Source organism: Motacilla alba, chromosome 3 (assembly GCF_015832195.1).
Source record: "Motacilla alba alba isolate MOTALB_02 chromosome 3, Motacilla_alba_V1.0_pri, whole genome shotgun sequence".
NCBI lineage: Eukaryota > Metazoa > Chordata > Aves > Passeriformes > Motacillidae > Motacilla > Motacilla alba.
In genome coordinates, this window is record NC_052018.1 from 96,335,175 (window position 1) to 96,357,899 (window position 22,725).

General features: G+C 42.6%; 1 pseudogene; it reads right to left on the reverse strand.

Annotated features, from left to right (window-relative positions):
• The window catches only part of LOC119699136, a 28,564-nt pseudogene extending 6,219 nt beyond the window's left edge, over positions 1-22,345 (reverse strand).
• Between the last annotated feature and the right edge of the window lie 380 nt (positions 22,346-22,725).

Genomic DNA, 22,725 nt, shown 5'->3' on the forward strand with positions numbered 1-22,725 from the left:
AGAGGGAGGCCATAGCTTGGAGCCAAGAGAGAGCAGTGAAGGAGTGGTGTGAACAGAGACAATGGGTGAGGAGGGTGGTGGTGCCCTCGATCTTCAGTGAAGAGGAAGATCTTTGTTCTCGAGACCCCTCAGCTCCAGGGGGTGAATTTGGGGGGGACTGGTGTCCCGAAAGTGAGAGACTGTTACTTTTTTGGAACTGGGCAAAGCATCTTTGAAAGGGGAACCCAAGAAGCAGCTCTGGTCCATGTGCAGTGGTGAGAGCACTGGACATGAGAGGAAGAGGTCACGAAGGCAGATATTCTCCAGGCAGTGCCATGAGTGACATGGAAACACAAGAGGTTTCAACTATGTTCCCAGGGGAAGCCTGTGGTGCAAGAGGGACTCCTCTCTCCTTGATGGACTGAGAATTGAATATCTGAGGCGTGGTGACTGGATGAAAATCTAAAGTTTTATTTTATGCTGTGATGGAAATTGAGTGGGGAGAGGAGAAATGTTTTTGAAAGGTTTCCATTTTGAATTCTGTGTGTTCATATAGTTGTAAGTTAATAAAGTTTTTTTTCTCCTTTATTCCTAAGTTGAGGCCTGCTTTGCTCTATTTCTGGTCACATCTCACAGCAGATACCAAGGGAGAGTGTGTTTTCATGGGGGCACTGGCGTTGCGCCAGCACCAAACCATAACAAAGGGGCAAGGATCTTCATCTATAAAGATTATCTTTTCACATGCCTCTTTACACTTGGTACCATAAAATAAATAAAGTATCATCATGTGTGCTCATACCCGATCAAATTACCACACTGTAAATTTTCTGTGCATTGAGCATTTTTTTGCTAGCTTGTGGACAAATTTAATTTTCAGAATATTTTGGAGCAATTTACGGTATCAAATAAATATCCTAATTGCATAGGAATTGTAGTCTCTGATTTCTTTAAATAGACAGAAAAAAATAGTAAACAGAACAAAGTAGTAGTCACAAGGGTGAGACTTTTGGGGCCACATGAGGTGATTTACCTAACTTCTATTAATAATACTAAGGATATTAATTTGGATTTTGTAGAAAACAGTACTTAAATTTTCCTTAATACTTATACTCTTAGGAAGTTAAACATTGCACATTTTATTTCATAAAATAAAACACACAAGAAGGAACAGTACTGTAAGAACAACATCCCTGCTATAAAACCCCTATTCATGACTTTTGGTCCACACAGATGTCTTTCAAAAAGTATGATTCAGTGACACACAAAAAATGCTGTGTGGCTGATGCAGGATGGGAAGCATCATTTAGGGATAAGGCTTCTGTCTGTCTAAGACCGGAGCACACAAAAAAATCTTACCAAACATTGTATAATAATTCAGGTTTTCTGTTGTAAACTGTAGAAAAATATGCATATGCATGTTTTTCCTATTTTGTTCTGAGATAAGATTGAATTTGGTATTTATTCAAAAGCCCCATCCTTTCCCCTCACTCAATATTAAGCTAAGTGGGACTTCAAAGGTTAAGAAGACAAATCCATATCTTCCCCAATATATAAAGGTAATTTTCCCTTTGCATTTGCAAGGCTGCTAAAAGAGCACAGTTAATATCTACGTGGCCACATGTTCATTTACTGAGAGAGGAAAAGGATTGAAAAACCAAGGAAAAATTAGCAGCATAGGCTGCTGGACCTCAGTAATGAGTATAGAATATTCCTACTGCCAGATACCATTGGGGTCTCTCTCTTCAGCAATAAAAAGTCTCTTTGCCCCAGTATTGACATTTGGGAGGATTAGGGTAGGTTGAGCAGGGCTCGTTCATTTACAGGAGCCTCAGCTCAGAACTGTAAAAGGAACAGATCCACAGAGCTTGGCATTTCTTCTAAACAATATTAGCTACATTTTTGCAGTTTTAGAGTGCAGAGATCCTGTTCTGCCTTCACCTGAACTAAACAGACAAATTCTGACCTCGGTTGTAACAAACTTCCTGGAAGCCAAATTTCAACAAGTATAAATGAGATCAAGACTAGGAGTCAGACATTTGTAATAAATCCTTGTGCCCCAGTCCCTTGAAAATGATTATTCAGAACTTGAGATTTTGGTCCAGTGATTCAAGGGCAAAGCTCTCCATAAGAGATTATCATTCATAAGAAAGAAGTCATTGTGGCAGCTAAATTCTGCAGTGCAAGAGAAGGTGCCCATATAGTGGCTGGAAGTCTTCAGCAGAGACTACATACCTCCTGAGGAATCTGGAAGGAAGAGAAAGAGATAATGTTAAAGTGCTGCTATATACCTGCACCTACCAGTAGGAAAAAAAAATCAGACAAAGCCTCCTTCAGACACTTTTTGAAAAAAAAATCACTTACAACCACATGTAATAGTATCAAATACACATGAAATTCTGTCTTGTCCTGGAGCTGTTCCAAAGAAAAAACTGTATCTTCATCCAGAGAAATCCGTGGCATATCGAATTGCTTTTCCCCGATGTGGTATTGCAAACGATACTGTTGGCTGGAAACATTTGAGTAAGTCTTTAAATGCCCAGTCAGGAAAAGTCAACAAGTTAGTCCTACTTTGCTAACTGAAACCAGAGAATTTATTACAGCAGACCCAAACTCCACTAGTTTACTGCTACTGAATATGATGAAAATATAAGGTTACTGTCACTAGCAGTCAGCCTGGGGATGATGAGATTGTTGTGAGGCAACTAGAACAAGTAGAAAGTTTCAATATTTGGCTCTTCCTAAATTAACTGAATTACTATGGTAACTTGTACCTCCAAATACAAGACAAATTTTCCAAAAGCAATGAGTTGTCATGAGACCACAGATTCCAGTGAGAGCCAAAGAGAGTGTTCTCCCAATTCCCAAAAGAGCTTTTACAAACATCACCCATACAACATTTCTGGAGCCTGAGTGGCCCCTTGAGACTTCAGGGTCTGTGATTGCCTATAACCAGCACACTGGGGCAGCAAGGACAAGAGCTGGGTGATGGACACACAGTTGTTGTCAGCAGGCAGCTACATGACTTACAAAAGCTCTGCAGAGCAGGTAGACAGACTTGAACACACATCTTTTCACCTTCTCCTGCAGAGAGATCTGCTTTACGTCATCATCTCCGCAGTCCTAACTGGAGCCCCCCAGCCACAGCATCAGCTGCGATGAAGTAAACCTACTACAGTGTGTGATCCAAGGGAGCTGGGATCATAGCTGGGTCATAGCGTACCTGAGATGACTTAGCAGCCAGGTTTTTCCAAAAAATTAACACCTTATAAGTCACTTAAGTGACTTAAGAGTCACCAAGTCTACCCTACTGTCGGTAAGGCCACAGAGGACACAGATGGGATGGAATAGATGTAAAGCACAAGTAGTTCTCCACTGTTGTACTCAATGATGGGAGCAGACAGATGTCCATAATGCATGAATTTGGGATGCTGATAGGTGAGGGTGTCTGGTACCACAGAGAAGGCAGCTCAGAAATGCGCTCAGTGTGTGCATGCACACACTTGGGCACTCAGGAAAACCACCTGTAATTTCGAGCCAAACCACACAAGATCTATTAGCAGAAGTCATCTGTTCCCATCTGCTCTACCTGTGCTGGCTAATGATCTTCATCCAGTGGAGTCTGTACAGCATTTAATTGTTTTTCTTCATATATGATATTGGTCATGATGATAATGGTTGGAAATTTTTACATTTGCTTCTGTCCCCTCACACCACAGAAATTAGAGATTACACTGTAGGGTTTTTCCTTACATTATATTTTTGGAAACACTAGGAAAAACAGGGAAAACAAAGCCCCAAATTTACTGAATCAGAACAGGAGCATATGGCAGACAATGGATTAAAAAAAAAAGTTTAAAATACAAGGGAGAAATAATAACAAAAAAGAAAGTGAAAACTGAGAGTTAATGATAGGCTGTAATCGGAAACACTTATCTGGAATTGCCAGGTACCACAAGCCTGCCTCTATTCAGATTTTGTAAAAGATGATTCTCAATGAGACTGTTACTAAATTACTGGCTCAATCATTTACACTGCCATCCTGTTGAAGTGGGAAAAATCTGAGCCTCAATTTATCTGAGTCTTCCCATATTATGGAGGTCAGGAAGAAACGAGAGAAGTAATTGAATCATTTTGCAAAATCCAGATCTTATTGAAGTGTAGTGCTGAATGTCAAGATGTAGCACATGGCTAATTTTTTCCAGCTTAACAGGACAAGGAAAACAGTCTTTAAAATGAGGAAAAAAGTTTACCTGATAGAGTGAATAACCAATACTAAGCAGACCTTCTCCCATTCTCTTCTGTCTCCTGAAGTCCTTCTGCACCAAGCCCACCAGAATGGTACAGCATGGCTCATTCAAAACTCCCTTCATGGTCATTGTCTGGTTCATCCTATCGGATTTTAAACTGGGGATTGGTCCAGTATGTTGCTAAAAATGTCCAACAGGAGACAAAAAGGAGGAGGCTTTGCTGTCATTGCATTTGTCATTGCAATCAAGATGGCTGTCACCAGATCTACAGAGACTATCTCCCTGGAAGGACTTTTGCCTGGAGTTTTTCCAGTTCTTTCCATTGAGTTGTATGGGTTTATGTTTTCACAGCTATGCTGAGTATCAACTGGAGTCATGAGAAACCAAAGCACCAGAGTGTTTCCTGGGACTAAATACCAACAGGGAGGAGCTGATACTGTTAATTCCAGCCAGTCATGTACCTCCAGGAAATGTCCTTAGGTAAATGAGGCTGTTATTGTTGCAAGAGGACCAAAGGCCAGACAGCCTCTCTAGAGGTCTACCCTGAAAACAAATTGAAAATAACAGTGCCACTGAACTGTGACAGTTTCCTGGCCTACCCAACCCTTCAGAGGATTACTCCAGCCAGTAGCAAAAGCCATGTAAGCAGGAAAAGCAGAGAGAGAGAAAAAAATAATATTGCCACAAATTAACTGCTTGGTGGGCTGGTAATCCCCCACAAGGAAATAAGTGTGAATTAGATCTTCATTTAAACTCACAGGCTTTTGCTTACTGTCTAAACTCCACAGATATTGTTGCACCTCCAAGCTCTTTTTTTCCCACCAAAGCCCCCTCCAGTCCACAAGCAGTTCTTGAATGTTTTGTTTGGTATTTCACTAGAGGTCCATTTGGTTAGGTCCTTACCTTGGTAGTTCTGGCAGCCCCCAGAAGATGAACCCCGTCTCCACTGTCCATTAAACAGGGTCGGGTCATGTCCCATTTGTTGACCTTGTGGCTTGTCAGTGTGTCAGAAGTCAAATTGCAGATCTCAAGGCGGCTACACTGCCTTTGGAAATCTGAAAATGCCATCCTGGCACACAAAGAGACAGGTTAATCCATCAGCCTGCAACAGATGAGGTGGCTGAGGCTGGATACTTCTCCCAATGGTGTTGCAGAGCTGTCCAAAGCTGCATTTAATTGAATTCTGAAACTTGGAACTGCCTTTTTGGGAAACAAAATTGCCCACTGCCTGAATGAGCTGTATTTTCTGGAGACAGCCTCTGTCAATGGCTGTTACACATTTTGAGCTCAGTCAAACCATTTTCTGTCATCCCCAGCTATGGGCAATCCTCCATGGTTCATGCTTCACAAGCAAATTCACTGGAACTGGTGAAACAATATGTGTGAGGACATCCCATTTAAAGGGAGTAAGATCTGGCTCTTGTGAAAGCATCACTCTGTAGGGAAACAGTCTCAGTTTGGTGTATTCTTCATTCCTATCATTGATGTTTGGTTTTACCATTCCTGGTATGTTTGCCTGAGTGACAGACCATGATTGCTCCGTGCTGCTAGCAAGGTCTGCTCCCATTTCCTAGTCCCTGCTGGCCCATGCAGCTGATTGCACTGGAGGAGAGTGGCTGTTTATCTTTCCAGGCTAGGACAGAGCGACATCAGTTCAGCACTGATTCATATATAATCATATCAGGGTTAGGACAGGGTTTGTATTAGGTCTGAGTAAACAGACTCTTCCCAAGATGGTAATCTGAACTTATTCATTAGTGTGTAGCATTTAGGCAAAAAAACAAATCTCAAAATGTAGAGCAGCTGAGGTTCATTCTTGCCACATCATTAATTTTATTACCATCTGGTCTCTATATTTTGGATTAGTGCCGAGTTACGCAAGCTCTAATAAAAGGTAATATTTGAATAGGAAAGGAGATAAATAAGAGTCTAACAATGCATGCATGCATGCATGCCATTATTAACCACCTCGGTGATGGCAGTTTTTCTCTATCGAATTGAAAGGATTGCTTAAGGCACATAAAATGTCCAAAAGAGTAAGCTAAATGAACAATTCTCACCAAAATTCTCCATCATCTACTTGCTTATCCAGAGCCTATTTTTATTTGGGATCAACATAATTCCACTCAGGAGCACTGCAGACAAAGCACAAAGGCACACTGCTCAGCTCTTGCATTTTATTCTACAGTGAGATCTGAGTTAGTTTCTATCTTGAGCTGATAAAGGAGTACATATTTCTTCAACAAATAGATCTTGTGCCCCTCCAAATGACAGCACAACCTGCAACCTCACTGTACCAAGATGGAATTAGACTGTAACAGTATTTGCAACTAAGCCTTGAATTGAATCTCCCCTGCCAGGTGCCAGAAGGTACAAACAGACTGGTTGGATTAGGAAATTCACAGTCTGAAAGTCAGTCAGAGCTTCTGCATTTTAAGATTTATTGGGGTGCCTGATATCCTCCCTAGGGAAATGGTACAACCTCCATCATTGGGGATCCTGAAGGAACAGGAAAGCAAAAAGGTGAAATCAGAAAATTTACTGCAGAAAACAGCATTGCTCCTTTGCCATTCTGATATTAATGTGCTCAGAATGGATTCTGCTCTGATCTACTCCCATGTGACAATGCAGTGCTGCACCTGCCTCAGCAAGGTTGTCCCATGGTAAAACAGGTGTGACAAAACCAGGATATGGCATATGTGTGTGCCTGAGGCCCCTTACCTTGGGGCCTCAGCAGCAAAGCAGCTCTGATAAAAGTAAAATTATTTGTAAGGTTATCTCTATCCTTAATTATAACACATCAGCACCCAGGCTACAGTCAGTCAGGACAGGAAACTGAAATCTCTAAGTGCTGCATGAAAAAATATATTGTGGCCCAAATGACAGTAATATTTATGCCATTCTAAATATAAAAATAAAAGAGATGTTGTCACTACCATGCTCCCAAGATACTTGAAGCCCAGACAGTTTCTGAGAGATTTTGAAACTTTTGTGTCCTTATCTTAGTCAGCATCCCAATTTTTTCAAGATTCTCAGATAGGTACCAAATTCTGGTGTGATTTAGAGCTGAGCAACCTCAGAGTCAAAGCAGAGGTATAATGGTTTATCTCTGCTTTAACTCCCAGGAACAGGACTGGTTTGTATATTTTACTTAGGTCCTGGAACTCATTGGTAGGATCAGTTTGAGAAAAACTGTCTTGCAGAATGATGTGGATGTGGCTTACATTGGGCTGCTCAGAGTCAAACCAAGGGCTGTTGTCTCTGATGAGAAAGCTCCTCCTGAGGCAGATACTAATGCCCACTGGAAAGAATATTCAACCTTGGTAATAAATGAATAATGTTTTTTTCCAACTGATTTAGTATCTCTCCTAAATACATTTTGTGATTGGATTAACTGCATTGTCCCAGTTTAATTTTTAATAGATTCTAAAATACACCAAAGAGAGAGAATCAGGGGCATATAAAAACCTACTTATCACTTCAAGATCCAGTTCATTCTACTTCACGCAGGGATTCCTAAGCCTCAGTAGTTTCTCTGGCCATGCTCAGCAATATACCTGAAAGATCCACAACAAACAGAGCCAGAGCATTTCCATTATTCCAATCATGAGAGGCCAATTGCTTTTCAGATAGGATAAAACATGATTTGTACTTGATTGATGCAGTCCATTACAATTTGCAATAGTTAAAAAACACCTAGATGCATTCCACCCTTCTTTTACATTATCCTGCACCACCAAGTGAGTCATTGGCTGCAGCACTCACCATTTCATATAAAAACAGCAACCTGCAGGGAAAATCCTCACCTACAAACCAGCAAAATATATATATCCTCAAAAGCAGGAAGCATTGCACAACACAGCAAAGTTGGAAGGAGGTTATCTGGCACGGACATCTGTGTAATGATTCTAGCTTCAGAGGAGCAGGAATATCTGGGGCTCAGTCTGAAGATGAGACTCACAGCAGAGTTCATCAAAGAGGCTTTTACTCTTTTCCTATCAGCTCTGACTGAGAAAGTGCTCGTTCCCACCTCACACAATATAAACATGTGGGGAATGGCTGCCTCCTCTCCTGCTCTTCCCTTGTACCCTGAATTTTAGTAACAGCTTGGCCCACCTTTACACTTTGCACTCCAGCCTGTTGGTACCATACAAGTGGCAGACTGCGGTATGCTCCCCACCACTACCTGTACAGACAGAGCTTCTGACCTGGCTGAGTGCTACAGGTACTTCCTTTTTCTGTATCAATGTATGTAAGTTCAGAACATTTTTATGGTCAGTCACTGAAAGATATCAGAAAGTTGAAGGCACTGCAGTGTTGCAGCCCCAAGCCAGTTTACATGCTGGCCCCAGAGAGGCTGGCTTACTTCCTCTGCTCCAGTGATAGAATAAGCATGTCCATTTACCAGCTTCAAACTTGTGATTGCTCCTATTTCAGCTGCAGCAGTTATCTGGAGCAATAAAGTATGCACATTTATGATTATATATTGTGTATGAACCGAGCTTTCACAAGCAAATTAATACAGGGGAAGATATGCAAAGTGGTGTGCACAACGAATACCAATATTCTTGATGCAGAGTATAATAAATTAAGGTGAGATCCACAGCAAAAGTTGCAGTTTCACGCCCCTCAATATGCAGTCCAAGCACAGAAGAAATTCAAGAATGTACAGTGAAATCTAAATCTAAATCCATTTCCCAGCTCAGGTGACAGACCCAGCCACCTGCTAAGACATGTTCACATGAACTTAGCTCTAGCCTGTCTCAGACGAGACCCAGTACAGCAAAATTGGAACTCTGGTAATTCTGTATGCTACAATGCAAATGAGATAATGAAACAGAATGTGAAATGTGTGAAGTTTTCAAAACTTGTTCAAACATCTGTAACTTTAGAGTGTTTATATTACAGGTGTCAGTAATCTTTAGGAATGAAAACCAAAGCCAGAATCAGACTACAGGCTAAAACAAAGTGTCTCAGCGAATATGTCTCAGGCAGTCAAGTGTCTGGAGCTGAAATTACACAAAATTTGAGTAAGAAATTATATTCAGAGAATGGAGTTCCTGAAGACCAGCAGGTTGTTCACAGCTCTAAGTATTATCACATGCTGTCATGTAAATAGGGAGACATGATAAGCATTGGTAATTTAGAACCTTGTCCAATTTTTTTGATACTGAAATCAATAAAGATCTCACATTAATTCAGTTTGCTCTTGTATCAGACCTTCCTACCTATATCTTACATTGGTCTGGGCTTTTGTCACAGTGTGGGACAGAGCCCTGAGAAGAGGAGCAGGGAGAGTAAAGCCTTGTCAGCCTCTTACATTGATGCAGCAGCCAAGCACTGACCAAGCTCTCAGGGCCTTCTGGATGATTTAGTAGAGGTTTGAAGGAGCCCTCCACAGCTCATAGGACTCAGAGATGCCTCCAGTAAAATCCTTGAAGCCCTCCACAGTGGAGCCTCCTGCTAGAGCTTCATAAGAGCCATTCAACCTGGGGGGAGAAAGGATAAGAGCTATACAAGGGTTCATCTCCACCGGCAAGCACAAGGTACCACAGAAAGAACGGGTTGTCATTTAGTATCTCTTAAGTTGCTTGGTCATCAATGTGACCTGGGGCAAGAAAATTCAAGCCCCTTGAAATACAGTTGGCAACACCCTTTATGGATCCAGAGGGAACTGTAGATGCTGAGTGGGAGGGAGGCTGCCTTAGAATGAAGTGTGTTGTGACTGACATCCCTGGTCTGGGCCACCACCAGGGGCACAGCCAGGGGTACAGCTCCTGCCCAGCCCCGTACTTGGCGTAGGCCTTCTCCAGCAGTGCGCTCCAGAACTTGTTGCCTTCCTTGGAGTGCACGAAGAGCATCTTCCCATTCTTGGTGGGCAGCCTGTCATCCACCACCATGTCCACCCACTCCCCATACTGCCAGAACTGAGGGAAAGAAGAAAGAGAAAAGATGATGGAGGCTGGTGGTGTGGAGCCCAAAAAAGCTCCACACTACCATCCTCCTACCCCTTCACCTGTCATCACTTCCCCCTGCATAAGCCACTGTAGGGTTACTTCCGTGCTGGATCACTCTCCTTTCTAATAAAGACAAACTCCTCCCAGCTCTGTGGATCATTCAGCAGGCTTCTTCATGCTCTATTAAATTTTGCTGATAGGAAATATTAACAGCATCTTGTTGTACATAGCATCAAAAACTGAACATGTAAACTGAGTTTACATGGTGGACAGCCCAGAAAGCCAGCATGGAGATAGGATACTCTGAAATATCTCTAGATTCAAACCTTAAGAAAAAAAACCCAAAACAATATGCCAGTAAAAATGCCTGTAAGTAGAGGTCATCTAAAGGGGAAGCACTCAATAGTGCTAATCCCTTCTGCAAATACTAGGAAATGTGTGAAATGTGCTAGTGCTAAATTTTGGCCTCAAAGCTGGAAATGTTTACTCCAGGATTTGCTGCATTCCTGAAAGGAGAGATGATAATTCACACCAAAACACTCAAAGCTGAGCTAGTGGAAAGGCTAGGTATGTGTTCTAAAACTTCTCTCCTCACCAGAACAGCTCCTTTAGCAGGGTGAATCCACACTGCACTCACCTGAGCCTAACCTCCAGTCAAAGCAGGTTGGCTAAATCCCAACACTGGCTCCACAGGGAAGGAAATAAAGGCAAAGCAGGGAGGGAAAGGGAGGAAGCAGAAGGAACCACACCACCCTGAATTCACTCTCAGTAGCTGGCAGCAGCAGAGCTTGGTTTGGGCTCATGCGACCTGATGGTTCAGCTCAGTTTACAAAATCTGTGTAACTCCCAGAGCCCCATCAGCAGAACCTCACCAGTGAGCAGGTCTCATTCAACATTATTTAACTCTGTTCTTATTTTCTTTCTCTCTTCTCCATCAATTTCACATACACACAGTAACTGTTGATTATGTCACGTGTTCCAAACAAAACAAAACAAAAACAAAAACCCACAGGAAAAAAAAGCTACTTCCAGTTAAACACTAGCACTTACCCTTTTTATTCTCAATCCCCTCATCATAGGGTACCTGGAAATAAAAGATTCTAGCATGGTCCATCTGGAAACTCTGAGCTTGGAAACAACACGGAACAGAATATCTGGATTCAAAGTGAGAGATGCAGTGTCAACTAGGAGCCATCAATCACCTAAAAACACATTACAAGGCAGAAAAGTTCTTTAATAACTCCATTAAATCACACTCTCACCTGGACTAAAATGCCAGCAGTAAAAGCTATGCCAGACTCAGTCTTGGTTCAGCAATCCATTCTTGTTCTGTTATTTCTCTCTTTTGCTCATTTTCCACTACCCAAACCACACAGGTGTCCTGGGGCCTCTGAGGCTGACCATGGTAGTAATTCCAATGGTCCAGTTTGTGCTTTGATTTTGTAATGAAACTGTGAAAACAGGCTGCTTCACCTAAGCTGGTTAATGCCCTCAGGAGATCAAGAACACAGCCAGAAGAAGGCATTTGAGGTTTGTTGGTTGCAAAGTTGCTTGGCAGGACAGAGTTAATGAACTGTGGTACTTTAAGTAGACTCAAGCCACCACATCTGGGGCAGACAAGGGCTCAGGAGATGTCCAGTAGAGGGCAAAAGCTCTGGGTTGATAGAAGGATGGTGGGACTTCCTATCTTTTGGAGAAGATTCAATCGACAGCCGGAACATTAGTGGGCCTATTCCTCCTCAGCCCTTTCTTTGAAGGTCTGAGCTTGAACTTAGAGCTATTGTCAGAGATTTGCCCAGCAGTCTCATGGAAGATGAAGTCTCCTGGGACCTTTGTGAGGAGGCGAGTCCTTTCTTTGGCCCATTCCTTATTCTTGAAAGACTGGGCTTGCCCAGCCCTCCCTGGAGGCTGTGTGCCTTGCAGCTGGAGCTGTTTGCTGGGTTGGTTACCAGTTTATTGAGGATTGGACTGGGTAAGCAGAAGCCTCTGTCACACCAAAGGCGGTGGCCCTGAGAAACACGGTGACTCATGGTGTTTGCACACTGCAAACAGTAGGAAGAACTTGTGTGATTCTGCTTTATTTCTGAGGTGGGCAGAAAGCCTAGCAAAACAAAACTGCTCTGAAGGTACTAACATTTTCCTGGTTTCCAGAGGATCATCTGTGCCAAGACACAGTTCCTTTGGCAGGTGCATATTCTGCAGAAGGAATTGGCATTGCAGCTCTTGCTTCAGAGGAAATAAGTGAATTGAGAAACCATGGAAAGAGTTTAATCTGCAGCAAGACTGAACATCCTAGAGCAGCAGTTAACTCTTTATATTGACTTGAGATTTATGATTTAATGCCATGGTGAATCCAAGTGTAAAAGTAGGATGAAGGGACTTTCCAGGTACTCTCTGCTGCCTATACCCCACAGGGAGGTACCCAGATGGCTCCTGCGAGCTCTGCTTTGAGAAACCTCTATAAAGGAGTGTTCCCTGGCGTAACCACCTGAGCTGGCTGATCACACTATGGGTCCAAACCCATGATATGCAATATGATATATTTCTACCTGTTGTGGAAGTTCATGCCTTTCTAAAGAGGAGGAAAAATCCATTCTTAGTATGTGAAGTACTGCTTGAGCCTTCCCCCAGGATTCTCTGCCATATCTTGGCTGCCACATTCAGAGAAGAGCATTCAAGCTGGAAGGGGACAGACAAATGGTTGGATTACCAGCTTCTCCCCATGCACCTGCATTTTTATGAGAAGAGGTTGAAAAATTTTGTCGTGCTCATCCTATACAAGGGAATTTTGAAGAGAAAGTGTGAGGCAGGTTAAATGCTACTTTGCAGAAAAGCTGTTTGAGGCAAGAGCTCTTAGTTGAAAGATAATATTTTCTTTGCAGAGAAGAAAATAAAATAAAAGGATTGTGACATGTTTGAAGTGGAAATAGGGAAAAGTTGATGCTCTGCATATAGAAAATAAAGTCCATAAGCCATAGACTATAGAACATCTATGAGCAAAAACCTTCTCAAGAAGGAATCAACTTGCTGGCCTGGAAGTTTCCTCCCAGCCTTAGGTACTTACATATAAAATAAGCAAAATTATAAGAGCACAAGGTGTGGGGGAAAAAAAGGCTTTAAGAACCTTCTCTCCCCAGGAAATGTAGATGCAGGAAAAATATCAGGCTGAGAACACTCAGATCTGCTTTGTAGCTATTTCTTGGAGGCTTTCCTTGGTACAGTGTATGCCTTAAGCTGTTATAATTTCTGTTTTCCTTGAAGAGGTAGAAATAATGATAATAAGTCTGGGGAATGGATTTTCAGAGGAGGAAGATGAAAAGCCATATCAAATCAGAACTGAAATCACATTTTTCTGATGCTCTGGCTGTCCCTGGTGTGCTGTGAAGTGCAGAAGATTGTTTCTGAGAAGGCGGCAAGGTGGGTGGGTGTCCCTGGTGTTCCTGTTGTGTCCCTCTACCCCATGAGACCAAAGAAGGTCTGCAGCAGTAAAAAATTGCTGCTCTCTCAATGTGCAACATCTGGAACGGTTTCCCCTAAAATCTTGGCCAGGGTTTTAAAGCCAGTAAGTGAGAAACTACTCCAGGTTTTGCTGAGGATGGTGTTATGTTGGATGAACAATTAGGCAGAAGATTTGGTGAAATGAGGGGGGGTTCCTTAAATACATTGTTTACTTCCTGTCTCAGAACTAAACATTTTCAGAATCTCAGCCCAGAGGATGCCAAATGCAGTGTGAAATCCTTCAAGGCACCTCTCTTACAATGTGAATTAATTTCTTAGCACATGGGAGAGTGAGCAAGGTGGGTGCTGCTGCCTGTCTCCAACACACCAATGCAGTCTAACCTCCCAAGGAAGCATTTCAGGGCATGCCTGCTCAAAGCACGCCTGGGAAGAACTGTGTTGGACGAATTGCAGTGGTGGACTTGGCCTTAAAAGCAGCCATGCCTCCCTAGAGCACTTCAGAGTCCCATTTCCAAACCTTACTTTCTGGCGCCTAATATCTTTGACTAAGCTTGTGCTAACCAAAAGGAACCAGCTGGGAATTGGTTAGTAACTTGATAATATGGAAGTGTTTCTGAATGTTGATGGTTTGGGGGCATCTTTGGATAGCAGAGATGCACGACATGCAGGCTCCTGTGATATTGACTTTCAGAGGATGCAGGAATCTGTCCATATCAAGGAGCTTCCATGACAGGGCCTAAACTGTGCAGTTGACCTCTTACCTTCTTGTACACCGTAATTGGATCCTGGCCTATTAATAAGCATTCTCAGCCCTACTGGATAATATATGACTTGTTCTAAAAGAGTACAAATTGGCATTTCCTGTTCCCTTTTTCAAAGTTTCCCTTTTTCAAAGTTCAACATCATTTTGCCAGTAGCTAGTTTCACAGTTTAGTTTGTCGTTGTGTCTACAGGACAGCACAAGAGCACAAGCTTCCCAGAAAGGCACCTTATGTAGGGCATCAGACTTGTTCTGATTCAGCTGCAGGTTATGAGTCATCTTTCACACTGTGAGGAAACTATTTTATTCCAGTCCTAAAAAGGGAATTTTTTCAAGGGAGAGAAAAAAAGGCCAATTGACCAATTAATTAGAATGTATTTCAAATAGGCTCACAGTCAGAAAAAATGACAATATCAAAAAGCATTTCTGCTCACCATATGGGTTTAAAGTTGCAGCAATATAGCTTTTAAAAATAACTTTTTTTTTTTAAAGCCTTCTCAATAGTAGCCCTGCAATCACCTATGGACATATATCACTTCTTCTGTTCAGTCTCATATTTCATTAACAAAAGTTTCAGACAAATGCCCATGACAGCATTTATTGCTGATGCAGAATGTCCTATAAAGAAGCCAGCTTGATTTCTGGATCTGAAGTAATTTGAAATGGTAGTAAAGTGAAATATTAATTGAGGGGTTTTTTGCTGTTGTTTTTTTTTTGGTTTTTTAAAACTTTTAGGATGCCTATCTCCTGCGTGTGTGTATGTGTGTGTATATATATATATATATATATATATATATATACACACACACACATACATATAGATAGATAGATAGATAGATAGATAGACATATGTGATTAGATAATTTGACTGTTAGTGCACTTGAAATAGAATCCCTTGCTGCTCAGAGATGTCCTGAGTTGGCTTGTGTTCTCCATGCTACCCAGGCAGCTCCTGGGGTTTAGAGAGATAATCAAATTGCTGCAGCGAATAATGAATCCTTGTGACCTGGCAGCTCAGCAACTCTTCTGTATTGATGTTTACCCAAGCATGCTCCACTGGCAGAGGACATAAAACAAATGAAAAATTATTCGTTTCAGTTGCTCCAGAGCTGTTCTCACTTTCTGTTTAGCTGCCATCAAAGTGTCTAGACACAAAGCATCTAAACACTCCTCTGACCTAGAGATGGTGAGTTTCAGCCAAATGTCCAAGTGTCTGGTTCCAGGATGCAACTGGACAGCACAGAGGCATTTCTGTCCTGAGTCTGTTCTGGCTTGTTGCTGTTTCAGCAATGCCTGGTGTTCAGAAAGGATCCAAAAACAATTGCTGTGGCTTCCTGACTTGCCAAGCAGTTCTGATTCTCAGCTTTAGTCTCTGCTAGAAGCCCTTGTTCAGAGCTTGTAGTACCTGCGGCATCACACCAGACAACAAGGAAGCACTGACCCACTAGCTTATAATTTATGGCAGTGCAGGTTACCTCTGCTTTGAGAGTTCTAAAGACTTTCTTAGGTTTTGTATGGAAATTAATTTTGTGCTGTAGATGTGTACAGAAAGGCGAAGAAGAATCCAGCAAAGGAAAAGGCTTTCTTCTCCTTGGGGGTCTCTGAGTTGTTAGTGAATGTATTTTTTTTAATATCAATGTGATATATTTGCTAGAACCAGGATCTCCAATATCCCTGAGCCCATGGGATTGAATGTCAGAAGGGCCATGTATTAATGTCTACAGCAAAATAAGTGAACAAGCCCAGTACTATTAAGTTCTCTCATGCCTACAACCACTTCAAAGGCTCCCTCAGCAGGCATCTGATCTATCAGCTCCCTCAGCAGATTTATCTCAGAGCTGTCAGGCTTTGGTTTGTTCTCCAGGATACCACTAATCTCTCCAAACCTGCCTGTAGCACAAGGCATGCACATGTGGGGCGGGCTCATTGTGAACTGGTGCATTTGCCTTGGCTTCAGGGAGCTCCTCCAGTTGCCAGCCCAGGCCCAGGGAGCTGTTGTGCCTGAAGTGGCCTCTGGGCATTCAGAACAAAAGGCAACTCATGAATACAAATAGTATGGATCTGGAAAGCTAATATTAAACTGAAGGGGTTTCAGTGTGTTTTATATTATTTAGATACATTTATGCCACTTACTTCTTGAGAACTTCTGCAAACAGTCCTCAGGTTCACTTATTCAGATAGCAGCAAGAAAACTTCATAAGTCACATTTGATAACTAAGACTGTGTGACTACATTTCCAGTTGTTACTAGGGTATCAAAAAGACATGGTTCAAAGAACATTTAAAACATTTCAAGACTTTCAAGTCCCCATCAAACTTCCCAAGCTGATATTCATCTAGCTTACACTGTTGTCAAAGAAATAAGTTTAATGGACTGAGATCAACTCTGGATTTTCTTGCTCCTTTTGTTCACATTAATCCAGACCTGCAGTGTAATTTTTAAAAGAAAAGAGACACGTCAGAGAATATTATTAAAATAGACTCTATTTCCCTAAAGGATGTGTTACCCAGTCACATATGTAGCTTGTGTAAATATGTAATCAGGGTCTGTTTCAATAGAAGTGTTTTACATTAGGGTTTTAGTAATGAGGACTTTGATATTCAAGGTATTGGATCAAATACTAAAAAAGCTTAGTGTGCCTCAAAAATGTAAAGCAAATACCTGTAAGGTAGAAAGAAAGTCCCATGCCTGCAGTTTATTTCTGTGAAGGGTCAGTTTGTGTAGAGGCAATTGTAAGCAGCCTTGAAGAAACAAATTTGATTACCTTTCATTATTTTCTCTTTTTCTCTTTTTTTTTTTTTTTTTTTTTTGTTTTTAGTCTGTGTGTGTGTGTGTGTGTGTGTGTTTGTGAGAGAGAGGGAGAGATAGAGAGAGAAAGAGAGAAAATGAAGCTCCTAATAACAAGAGAATCAGATTTTGGGGCTTTTTTCCTAGGTTTGGGATAGTTTTCAGAACCAGCCTTTGGGTTACTGCCTGCCAAAAGAAGTCTTGAGAAAACCCAGAGCAAGGCACCATCCCCAGATGGTGGGGTCCAGGTTTTGGGGTCCAGTTCTGCTGTTACCACTATGTGATGAATTTTGACACTGATCTCTAATGAAAGCCCATTTAGCACAAGGGACTGGGACTCCACAGAAATATTCAGCAGTTGACAGAAACAGAAAAGAACTGAGAGTATTTGTATTCAGTTTCTAGGTTAACACAATGCACTGGCCTCTTCTAGTTTAAGAATAGATAATATTTTTCAGTCCTATAGCTTGTAAACTGTCTGGGAAAATGAGGTTTTACTTCAGGAGTGTCTTCTTAAATTTTTTTATGCCATTATAGAAACTTTCCAAATAGGAGGTGACAAGAAATGTCGCTTTTACTACTTGTTTGAGTCATTCTCCTGAAATACAGTAAGTGATTTCCCCATACTCTGCTCTAGCATCTGCCAAATAAATATCCTGGAGCAAGTATTGGGCATCTTATTTTTAGCATTTGGAGCACAAGCCCACACACCAGGGAATTTTTTGGCAATTGCTGTAATAGTGCTGTGTTTACAAGAGTAGCACTGGTGTTATTTATCGCCAATGACTTGCAGAAATTGTTTCAATCTCATTTGCACAATGGATGTGCTGGAAGACCAGTGAGGTCAGGAGTACCACAGTTAGCAGCACAGGAGAGAAAAAGGCTGATTTCTGTGTGTCTAATCTATTAAATTCTCATTACAAGAGTTTCAGCCTTCTCGCCTCTCTATGCAGTCAAGGGTTTGCTGCGGCTGTCCTCTGCAGCTGGATTTTTTCAGCGAGGAGGCAGGGAAGGCAGTTGCATCAGCAGCTACTCCGAGGGGGAATAAAGTCCCCCTACAGATCCCTTCTGGCCACTTGCACAGCAGTTCTGTTTAGCCAAAGGCAAAAACTGCAGAAAAATGGGTAAAGAAGGTTTTTTATGATGGATGTCTGGGAGAGGATGCCTGAGAGATACTTCCTTGGCATCAGGCCCTGATTCAGGGAGCTGAGCAGCACTGCCTTTTTGTCTGTGTGGCTGGTTCCTGGTTGCTCCTGTCCCTGCTCACAGCTCTACATGAATGCAGTTCAAGAAAGGAGGGTTCAGCATGAAGGGCTCAGAACAATTTGTTTGCTGTGGATGGTATTACAAAGTTGACATTCTCTCTTCATTTCTTTCTGATGTGGTCCTTGTTTCTAACTCATACTTGGACCATCCTGCTTCACATAAAATGGCACATCACAGATCCAGCCCCTCTACTAAACCAGTTCCTGCTCTGTTCCAGGGTAGTTGTGTATTTGTTTTGTGTGAAACTGAGGCAGGAACTTGCTCTGCTTCCCAATAAACACCTAAGGATTAGGCTACAGCAGAAAACTTCCCTGGTGTCCCTTGTCCCTGAGTCTTTGGAGCTGCTCTTGCTCATATAGGCACAAATCTCACTCTCTTGCCTCAGGGCAAGTGCTCCCATGATTAGGCTGGCATCAATCTCTGTTTTAAGAGGTCAAAAGCAAACCAGTTTTCTGTTCTACATAATTACTTCCTTCCTACAGGAGACAGTTTGGTGTCTTCCAATTTTGACATAGCTCTTACAAGCCCACATATACCCTGTCTCAGGCAGCAGTGCTGGTATGTGAGTCCTCTCTTGGGTATCTGTCCCTCCATACTATGTCTGGGAGATAGCAAATAAAATGGTATCAGGAGTTTTTAAATGAAGCTTCCTTTCTTTTCCTTCTTCCAAAGCAAAATTCAGAAGCACAATACATACTCAGCTCTCCTTGGCAGACATCTTTTTGGGTAGCTCCTCCAATTACAAAGTGAGAGTTGGCATATAACTCCTGAAAAGACATGATTTCAAAGTTTGCATCACCCTTTTTGGTCTGAAAAGTTCCCTTCTTTTGTTCCTTGTTTCAATATTCAAAAACTGTTAAACACTTTGAACATTTCTTTAAAAATATATCCTTTCTCCTGTGTCTGATTAACATGGTCCCAGGACAAAATTTCTTTTTTAAATTGAGGGCTGCATGTATTTTTTTTTTTGAGTCAAATCCTGACACCCTTTGCTACTAGGCACTGTCACTGATACTACTGAGAATTTTTGCTACAATGGAGACAGAGGTGAAAATTCACCTCGTGTTTACATCTTATTTCATCTTGCTGAGACTTTGGTTCAAGCAGCACAAATGAGTTTGTGACTCTAGCTGCTGCTTGTGCCACTGGAACTGTGCTGAGTTTCCAGTGCCAACAGTGTGGAGGATGTTCCCATGCCCTGACCCTGCTTCTTGGGAGGCCAACCACACAAATGCTTTTATTATCAACAGCCCCCCTTTCTTCTTGGCCCTTTGGGGCCAGTCAAGTGGGTTAAGGCAATGACTGTCACTCCTATCCCAGCTCTGAGCTTTCCAACAACTCAAGGCCTATATTAGTAAGTCATTATTGTCTCTCTAGAGACAAAAGCGTTTCCTGTTTTTCTGAGAATTTTCCATGAGCTTCTGGATGGCAGCAAGGAACAGTTTATAGGAAGCCTCACTTGGCAAGCAAAATTGAAGACAATTTAGGCAGTCACTGGCTCTCCTTGAGAGCAGCAGTTGTGAGGTCTGAGCATCCATTGGAGAGACAGAGACAACCCAGGACTTCTTACGTATGATGGAGAGCCAGTTTGTGAATCTTCCCTCCAATAGGAATCATCTCAGCTACATCCTTTTGCTTCTGTCCAGTGGAGAAGGTCCCAGCAGCAGCTTACCCCTGCACAGAAGAAGGTTTTGTGTAATTCTGTGTAATTTTTTCTCTTCTCCTTCCAAAGTGCTGCACCTGGTGTCAGTCAGCTGCATATGATTTACTATTCACCCAGACACCTGTCCTTCCTGAGCCAGTCCCAAGTGTTACATGCAGCTTTCACACAGCTGAGTTTCCCCTCAGGGGTCCCACAGGCTGGTCTCTTGCAGGCAGGGGTGGAACATTTAACCCTGTTGGATCTCAGCTCTCAGTTATTCCTTACCCTGCAATGCTTGAGGCTGTGTGTCTGCCTGCAGCAGGCTCAACATTGCTCTTGTATGAGAAACCAAAGTCTAATTTAATGAGTTTTCTAAGGTTAATCTTCCCCAAGGACAGGCAAAGCCAAAAAACACATCCATGGTATTAGTTGAGGTAACATCCAGGTGCCAGACTGAGGTGCTGACGGATAAATGGGGTTGCCAGGGTTATTAAACCTGGAGTTACTAAAACTGCAGGTTTCTGTTTCTCACTTATCAGGTGAAAAAATAATAAAGTTCAAAGCCTTGAAATTTTCTGTTCTTCTCATTCTCCCTTCCTCCACCAGATGAAGGTAATTAATTTGGGGGAGAGGAATCCCCATTGAAAAAAAAATATTCTTGATGTTGCAAAATGACAAAGGAGAAGTAAAAGGGGACAGAAATAAATGACTGAAAAATGAGAGTGCAGAAAAATCTCTGAAATCATGATTTTGTAACTTAAAAAAAAAATCATCCAATCTTTACCGATGAAAATTACTTTCTTAGATTCACAGGGCATTTCTAGGATATATGTTTTTAGGTAATAACATTTCCAGTCACTTGCTATTTAACTGTTACAGGCAGCTTGAAGAGAGGCAGAGGATTTTATTTAGGTATTAGCCTGATTTCCTGAGGGGCACAGTAGTGGCAAGACCTCAGTGTAGGTGCTGTTACAAATGATAGTCAGTGGCTCCTGGGGTGGCCCATGGTCTGTTGGAGCTTTTGCATCCACCTCTGGATTTATACCTGGACTTGTAGCTCTCTGGAGTTGGGATGTACAGTAAGAAAGCAGGTTGCCAAGAAGCAGATGCCCATGAAGGAGTTATGGATTCCCTGCTTTATAATGGGCTTAGAAGACAGTCATTCCTTTTCCCACTCCCTGTCCAACTTTGTTTCTGCCGTGTAAGCAAAGCAAGATAGAATTAAGAGAAATGAAGTGGTGTCTGTCCACACCTCTTTGTGGTGTGTGCCAGCTAGCGCCAACACTACTAGCAGCAGAGGCACACCCTCCTAGTCCACACAGGATCAGGAGAGCTATCTAAGGCTTTTGCCTTAACTAGCCGAGACTCTGAAGCAGCACCGGCAGAAGGAAAGAGAGCGGACTCCGGGGGGGGGCAAATCCAGGTTTATTAGAATCCAACAATGACACTGTTGACACAGGGAGGCCAACCAACGAAAGACCACAATCTGGGGCGTGGAGAGGATTATAAGGAGGGGAGGAAACAGAGGAGGGGGTTGATCACTGGCCAATAGTGAAACAGAGGGGCGTGGGGAAAGAGAAAGATTGACAATGGAGAGACCAGTAGGGATAACTTAGGGGCGGGGCCCTGGCCCTGGAATCAATCACTTGACGGCCTGTGTAGAAGTTTCTGGAGAGACGGTATGGGTCGCCAAGTGACAGACAGGGTACCAGCGAGGGACCGGGGACACATATAATAGTTTCCACGGGAACAGGCGAGGGGGTTAGAAGATTGACATTGCCAGGGAAGGAGGAGACAACCAGGACAGAACCATCAAAACAAGGGTGTAACAGAACAGTCCAAAATACAACTTAGTTGATCAAAAATCTATAAAAACACAATGCAAAAACACAACACAACAAGAAAAAGACTTAAAGGTACAGTGGATATTCAGCTCACCAGTGATTTAACCTGGATGTATAGCTGGGCTTTGGTTAGGTTTGAACCCAATGAAATAAGAGAGCACTCTTACTGTGGGGGGCTTCCAGATTATCCCCCGAGTTTTGAAGGAATATGGTCCCAGGTCCTGGTAGCTCAGAGCAGAAGGGCAGGCTGGGAACTCTTCATCCTTGAACAGTATTCCAGTCTGCAGGCATTGCTGCTTCAGGGCTTCATAGTCCTGCTTCAAATACCTGACAGCATTCCTGTTGGATCCGAGCCTATCTGCTGCCGCTTGTTTTTGGCAGAGTCTCACCGTGACCCTGGACATGCTGCCGACCCTCCCAGCGTGGCCTGCAGCTCTGTCTTTGCCCCCAGGGCAAAGAAAGGAGGTGAATATGGGCAGGCAGCAGGCTCAGGTGGAGCCAAGGACTTCCCCAAGTACTCTGGCAGCCGTGGTGGGAGGAGGCACCAGCAGAGCAAATATGTACCATGGAGATGGAAGATGGAAGCCACAGCCACCCCACAAAGGCTGGGATCATGGGCACTGCTGCTGCTACTCCCATGGTATTTGCTCATTTTGCTATCCCTTTTTAAAATACTTTATTAGCAAGAAGCCAGGGAGAACTTTTTGCAGGCACACCTGTTAATAGATGGAAAGAGACTGTGTGCATTCTGAGGGCTGAAAGTGAGGTTTAAGGATCAGCCCTT